The 7,960-nt window shown below is 45.9% G+C and overlaps 1 non-coding gene across 1 annotated transcript; it reads left to right on the top strand.

Annotated features, from left to right (window-relative positions):
- The first annotated feature begins 1,091 nt into the window (after positions 1 to 1,091).
- Positions 1,092 to 1,162, top strand: TRNAK-UUU (transfer RNA lysine (anticodon UUU)). The gene has a single exon. It is a non-coding gene; the product is annotated as a tRNA-Lys (tRNA).
- Positions 1,163 to 7,960: the final 6,798 nt, after the last annotated feature.

Consider the following 7,960-nt stretch of genomic DNA (forward strand, 5'->3'; position numbering starts at 1 on the left):
TTTATTTCTATGGCTGTGGAATGGAGAGTGGCTTAGAGTGGGGTGAAAGTGGAGAAAGGAAAGAATTTGCAGTTGCTCAGGCTGAGGATTACAGGATCTATTTAAGATATGGCCCAGGGTGATAGAAGCAAGGGAGAGGGGAGAGTCAATGTACGGGACTAATTTGGCTTCTCACCTGCCAACCTTGACATGGAGTGGGGAATCTCCTGACACCTTTTGAAGTGAGTAGAATTCAAGTGGAATTAGCAGGACTCGGTAAGGGCTCGGATGTGGGGGTGAGGGAACAGGAAGAGTCAAGAATGACACGTGAGCCCCCCCTGCCTGTTTATCCATCTGTAAAATGGGAGTAAGGGGGCGTGGCTCCGGGATCACTGACAGACACAGTAACCTTACATCCCGAGCCCCGCCCAGGTCTGAGCTGCTTAGATTCAGAGGCCCACTTGGCCATCGTGTGATCCTCGGTGGGCTACTTATCCTTCCTGCACCTGGTTTATTAATTGGGAACACTAATAGCACTGACTTGCACAGGGTTATTGTGGGATTGAATGAGTGGTTGAGAACAGCAGCATGGACAGAGGGCTCGATGCGCAAGGACCACTCTCGTCATGAGGAAGTCACGCTGCCTGGGACACGGTGATACTTGAGGAATGTGGCTTCATTCTTTCCTCTCTCCTTCCTCAGCAGGTAAACGGGGCTTAGGCTTTGGGACTCTCGGGCCAGGGTGGGTTCCTGGTTCTGCTACTCAATCACAGAGTGATGCTGGCCAGAGCCTGCCCAAGCTCTTGGTGTCTCAGTTTTTCTCTTCTGTGGAATGGGGTGGCGTGGAGGCAATGGCGAGGACTAAATGAGATGGCATGTGAAAAGAGCCTGGCACAAAGCACGTGCTCATGAAAGGTAACTTTTACCTGCTGTTATGTTAGCGTGGGGCCATTGTCACTCCTCCCACCTCTTTAAAAATTGGTACTTAATTCTTGACTTCCGCCAGACGGGGGCAGTCACCGTCTTCTTATACCCGGGACGGACCTCCCCAGCACAAGGCTGACTCACCACCAGAGGGCTTCGCCACCTCTTTTAAAAGCATCCTCTAGGGTGCATGGGTGGTTCAGTGGTAGAATGCTTGCCTTTTATGTGGGAGACCCGGGTTCGATTCCTGGACCATGCACCCCCCCCCCACAAAAAGCATCCTGTAATAGACAGAGACACAGAGTCCTCAACCATGCACCTCCACCCCAAAAAAGCATCCTCTAATAGACAGAGACACAGTCCTCAGATGACAGACAAATGCAGCAGAACTTCATTTGTTTCTTAACCTGTTGCTACATCATCTGAAAATGAGGGGTCTGAACAGCCCGTGGTTCTAAACTCCCCAAGGCTGGGACCGCTCTCCCACCTCTAGGCATCCTGCTGGGGACTGGAGAGAGAGAACATGTTCCAGGTGCACAGGTGAGCCCCTGCTGTATACTCTGTGTCAAAGGGCAGTCCTCCTGTTAGCCATGCAGGGCTTGGAGACGCTACACCGGCGATAGTTAGAGGGTGCGAGCCCCACACATTCCACAGAATTCTTGATCGTGGAGCCCCCACGGACGTGGAAGGAGCTGGGGATGATTTAGCTCTAGCCTTAAAACGTCAATTTTGCTCATTCAAAGTTTATGACGGTTTCACACTCAGAGCTGGATTGACGCCTAATGCTACTCATAGCAGGTATGGCACACTGAGACATGCAGCTAGGATGGGGCAGGCTGGATTTGAACTCAGGTTGTTGGTCTCCAAGAAACCATGATGCACCCCACCACACCATCCCCTGCTACCCCACTGTCCACCCCACTGCCATACACCCACACTGTCCCAAACTAGTAACCTTGGTTGGGTTGGGGCCGTATCCAGGCCTGTGCTGGGGCCTCTGGGAGAAGAGGGAGGTACAAAAATCATAGGATTGGGAGAGCTGCCAGCCTTGTTGGGAAGGTGGGACATATTTATTACTATTGTTATTTGTTACCACCCTCTGCCACCCTGATCCCAAAAGAAAGGGGCGCACAGGGAGGGAGGCTAGAGGAAGAGGAGCAGGTTTCTTTTTTTTCTTCTCCAAACTGGTGAATGAAAGAATTATATTTTTAAACTATTCCTTTTCAGTTGTTCAAACTAAATATTTCTTTCTGTAAATATTTACGCGGATTTTTGATTGTCATAATCTTTTCCCCCAAAGATGGTGGTATCGACAGAGTCTGAGTTCTGAAATCATGCTGACTTGGGTTTGAATTCTGACTCTGTTTCCAAGCAAGCTGCACGACCTTGGATGAGTCATTTAATCTCTCTGTTTGGTGTCATCTGGGAAGCAGGGAAATTAGAGTATCTTTCTCATAAGGTTCTTTGGAGAGCTCCTTAAATATCCTTTTTTGGGGGGTGGTGGTACATGGTCCGGGAATCAAATTCTGGTCTTTTGCATATGAGGCGAGTATTCTACCACTGAACCACCCGTGCACCCTAAATATCCTGTTTTTTAAAAATTATTATTATTACGTAAAGTTTCAAGCACAAATCCAAACAGAGTATTGCAATGAAATCCCACATTTCACCTTGCAGCTACAACAATCTTTGACTCCTGGCATCTCTGGTTTCATCTATTCTTTCACTCACAGCATCCCTTTCTCACTGGCTTCTTTTGAAGCAAATCTCTATCATTATGCCATTTTGTTTGTAAATATTGCAACCTGTATCTCTAAAAATTAAGAACACTCTTTTAAAATATAACATTGGTGCTGTTTTATGGCTCTTACTTTCTGTGTCTGGGATTTTTAATAACATTTGCCGGGTTTGATGAGAGCTCCTAAGTCCGGCCTTTACAGTTTTTAGCAATAGCCATTCTAAGTGCTTTTAATTATTGTTTGATTGCTGGATCATTTGAATGCAGGCACATGCAAGATGGGGCCATGAGGCTAGGCTGTCCTGTACTGGTTACAGTTATCCCGTAGGCCATTTGGGGGGGGGGGGCTAACTGTGGAAGGTAATGGACAATGTGTTTGTAACTGCTCTACGCAAGAATGAATGTCCATCTCTAGACAAGGAAAAAGAGACCTGAGGTGGTTGAGGATTTTCTCAGGTCGTTTCATGGTAAGTGACAGAACTTGGATTTGAACTTAAAGCTGGTTGACTTCAGAACTCATGCCCTTCATCTGGCCTGTGCTATTATCTTTGGAGCTCTCATTGGTCTCTCTGCCTAGATTACAAGTACTTCAAGGTAAGGGCCGTACGTTAGACTTCTGAATCCCACAGTCCCCAGTTGTTGCTTGATGGTCAATTGTCTGATGGACATTCCAGGGTGATCTCTGAATTGGTATGCAAGTAAAAGCTTATCGTCATCGTGATCATTATTTTTGGTTTGTGCAACCAACAAATGCTTGTTAAATGTCAGTGTACAGGACTGTGTTCACACCCCATGGGAAGCAAAAGATACAGTCACTGCCCTCAAAATTCCCTTTGCCATCTGCCAGAGTTCAATTCAGACTTAAAGGCAACAAGATGGAAAAATGGATGGGTAACTTATTGTGGAGTGGATGATTTCTTATCTGTCTGGGTGGATGTATAGAGAATATAAGGCAGTGGCCTTATATTCCACATGGAGACAAAGACCTGGGTATAAGCTGAGCCAATACGTTTTGTGCCCACTGTGTGCCACCAACAGTCCTAGGACCTGGGGATTTGTTAAGGAACAAGACAACGGGACAGTCAGACAATAATATAGACAGACAGAAAATACACAGCCAACAAAGAAATGCACAAGGTATTTAGAGGTAGCAGTATGTGCTAGAGGGACAAAACAGGGTGACAAAATAGAGGGTAACTGGGGACAGGGGAGCCCACTTTGGATGGGTGGTCAGGCAGACATTCCTGAGATGACATCTGAGCCCTGACTGAAGGCTGAGAGGCAGCCAAGTCAAGGGTCCCAGAAGGACAATTCCATGCAGAGGGAGCTACAGATGCAAAGGCCCTGAGTAGGAACAAAGTTAGCGTGTTCATGGAACAGTAAGAGAGCCGGTGTGACTACAGCTTGCTGGACAAGGTACAAGGTGAGGCTGGAGATGCTGGAAGGGTCGGACCATGTGGGGCTAGGGAAGAAATTGGGATTTCACTCACAGCATGATGGGAAACCACTGGATGAATTTTAGGCAGGGGGGGTGACATGATATGATCCAACCTTGCCACTTTATTTATTTATTTTTAAGATTTATTACATTTATTTCAATGTTTAGACAAATTTGCACTTCAGGAATAAATTCAATCATGTACTTTTCTTTTTTATGTCTATGGACTTAATTTATCAATATTTTCAGTTGGGTTTCTGTGTTTAAATTCATAAGAAATATTCAATGTTCAGTTCTTGCAATGCACTTCTGACATGGTATACCCAAGTTTTATGTTGGCTCATGTAATGAATTGGCCATGTTTCAGTTTTCTAGTATCTGGAAATATTGCCTTGCCACTTTTTAGCAAGCAAAATCCCTTCACAGAGGCTCTGGGAGTGGTGGGAGAGGAGATGGGGGGCTGCTGCAGCCAGCCAGGGGCCTTGGCGCTGCCCTGGCACTCACCCCTCCACAGGAAACCACCCTCTCGGTCTGGGACAGGTCCAGACATGAGGCAAAGCTGGCTCTCTTGCTGTGGTCCTGCCTCACTGCCTCCTTTCCAGCTGCCATGCTACCTCCATTAGGGTCCTTCCAAACTCCTAAACCATGTCCTTCCCAGTGGCTCCTATAACCCTCTGAAAAAAAGCCCAGTGACTTCAGTCTGACTGATTGGGCCCCCAGGACCCTGCCCCCTCACCCTCCAACATCACCTCTGCCACTCATTCCCATGTGACTCATGCTCCAGGAACCAAGGGGCTCTGGTCTTCCAGTCTCTGGGCCTTTGTCATAATCTTTCCACTATTTGGAATGCTTTTCTCCCTCTAGTTGACCTGATGAACTTCTAATCATTTATCAAGGTCCAACTTAAAGGTAATTCCTCTGAGAAGCTTGCCTTGATTTCCCAATGCTCAGTGAGGTGCCTGTGTCTGTCGTTATACTTCTGGCTATGCATAATCAAGTCATCAACTAAAAGAAGATTATGTATGAGAATTTTATCATTTCACCTGACAAGCAGTCTAAAGGCATGACAGTTCCAGATTTTGTTAATTCGGGCACAACCAGGTCATCACGAAGTTAGATTTTTCCTTTCTGCCATCTTGGATGCTGGCAATGATTTGCCTCATGGTTGCAATATAGCTGCCACAGCTCCAGACAAATATGCAGAATGACATCTAGAGAAAGTGGGGGTTTCCTTCCTGTAGTAGGGAGGAAAAAGTTTCTCAGGAACCCTTCTGCAAATGTTCCCCACAAGCCCCCCTAGGCCAAAATGGGGTTATCTGCACATTCTAAGGAATATGGAGTTACCTGATTAACTTGGACCAATCAGATTTCCTCCCTGGGGCTGGGGAGGGAGCCCCTGTTCACTAATGAGGTTGAATTAGCCATAAAGAAGGGGGAAGAGCCATTGGCTAGTGTGATAGCCTCCAAGATGGCCCCCAATGACTCCCACCTCTGAATACCCCATCTGTAGTCCCTTCCCCCAGGGGTCAGCCTGGACCAATTGCATAGGACAGAAGTGACTCCCCCAAAGAACCTCTTTTGTTGCTCAGATGTGGCCTATCTCTCTCTCTCTCTCAGCCAACATGGCAAACAAACTCACTGCCCTCCCCCTCTCTATGTGGGACATAACTCCCAGGGGTGTAAACCTCCCTGGCAATGTGGGACAGAAATCCTAGAATGAACTGGGACTCAGCATCAAGGGATTGAGAAAACCTTCTGTACTGAAAGGGGGTTAGAGAGAAATGAGACAAAATAAAGTGTCAGTGGCTGAGAGATTTCAAACAGAGTTGAGAGGTTACCCTGGAGGTTATTCTTATGCATTATATAGATATCCCCTTTTTAGTTTAAGATGTATTAGAGAGGCTAGAGGGAAGTACCTGAAACCATAGAGCTGTGTTCCAGTAGCTGTGTTTCTTGAAGATAGATTGTATAGTGAGACAGCTTTCACAATGTGACTGTGTGATTGTGAGAACATGTCTTATGCTCCTTTTATCTATGACATGGACAGATGAGTAAAAAATATGGATTTAAAAAATAAATAATATGGGGAACAAAGGTTAAAATAAATTTAGTAGGTTGAAATACTAGTGGTCAAGGAAAGGGAGTGTGGTAAGGGGTATGGCATGTAAGAGTTTTTCTTCTTTCTTTTGCTGGAGAGATGCAAATGTTCAAAAAATGATCATGGTGATGAATACACACCTAAGTGATGATATTGTGAGCCATTGATTGTAACCATGTCAAGAATGTTCGTATGTCAAGAATGACTTTATGTCAAGAATGTAGGTATGTTGTTCATTGTTGATAATAAAAATATTTAAAAAAAAAACACAAGGAAAAAAATAAACCATGGTTGTTAGAGGTTGGGGGTAAGGAGAAGAAACTGCAAGGGGATACACGGAAACTCTTTGGTTGATGGAAATGTTCTGTGTTTTGAGTGTCATGGTCAGAGATCATGTACATGTGTGAAAACTCATGGAACTCTATGCTTAAAAAGAATTAATTTTACTGTATGAAATTACACCTCAATAAACCTGTATTTTTTTTTAAAAGCCCTGACTTCCGCTTTTGTTGCTCTCTTGTCTCATGTGCTCTGTCTTTCTCTTGGGACACTTGCTCTGGGAGAATCAAGTTGTGAGCAGCCCCATATGCAAGGAACTGAAGCCTCCAGCCAACAGCCAGGCGAATACTCTTGGAAGCAAAACGCTAGTCCTTAGCTGACAGCAACCACCCAAGAGACCTTGAGCTAGTACTATCCAGAAAAACCACTCCCAGATTTCTTACCCGTAGAAATTGTCTGGGATCTTAAATCTCTCTTGTTTTGAGCTGCTAAATTTGGGGGATGATTTGTCCCCAGATGACAGAGCTAGGAAGTCCAGTGGCTGCCAGGGTGCCCCTCATAAGTGGTTCTCATACCACCCACTCTGAGTCACCATCAGGGCATGATTTCATTACCTGTTGATGTCTGCTCCTCTCCAAGAGGTTGTGAGTGCCTTATCTTTTCATTTGCTTTTATAGGGGGCCTAGCATGTGTGGGATGTACGTGTGTGTGTGCACAGTCAGGTCCACCCATCCTCTCTTTCAAAGCACCTTCCTGCTGGTTCTCCCTGGATTCCTCTGTATCTCTGGGACCTGGTCCTGGGCTTGGCACAGATTGGCTTCAGAGACTAGCGGGAATCATTGAAATGAATAGGATGCTGGGGCAGGCAAGAACCCACTTGGCTGTCATGGCAACTGTAGCATGGCGAACTCAGAGGAAACTGGGCCCTGCTGAGGAGCAGGGAGATTTTGCAGTGATTTTTATCCTTGAAGTGGCTTGGGGAGGCAGGAGGCAGTTTCCATTCTCACCATTTTGGAAAGAGAGCACCTACAGGCATAGGGATGAGATAGAGGCAATTGACAAGAGAGCTTGTCACTGCTCATTGTCTGCTCAGTGCTCCCAGGTACCAAGCCCTCCTGCTTACATGCCTTCAGTCTCACCTCACCTTAACACCTCCAAATCTGCCTTTTATTTCTTAAGGACCTACTATGTGCAAGTTTCTTGACCCAGCGCTTTCTGCCCAACTCTGGTCTGTAAGTCTCACAAGGACAGATGCAATGCCTGTCTAGTAAAAAGAAAAATAGTGTCTGGCACATAGTGGGTGTGTTATACATATTTTGTGAATAAATTGAATGAATGCGTAGAGTGAGCAAGCAACTGTCATTGACTCTTCATCTGAAAGATAAAAGGTCAGCCAAAAGGATACAAAGGCAAAGGGAGGGCAGCTTGAAAGGTGGGTAGGATGGAAGAATGCTCGATGTCCTGGAAACAGCATGTGCAAAGGTCCCGGGGCAGGAAGAGGCTT

This window comes from Tamandua tetradactyla, chromosome 20 (genome assembly GCF_023851605.1).
Source record: "Tamandua tetradactyla isolate mTamTet1 chromosome 20, mTamTet1.pri, whole genome shotgun sequence".
Taxonomy (NCBI): domain Eukaryota; kingdom Metazoa; phylum Chordata; class Mammalia; order Pilosa; family Myrmecophagidae; genus Tamandua; species Tamandua tetradactyla.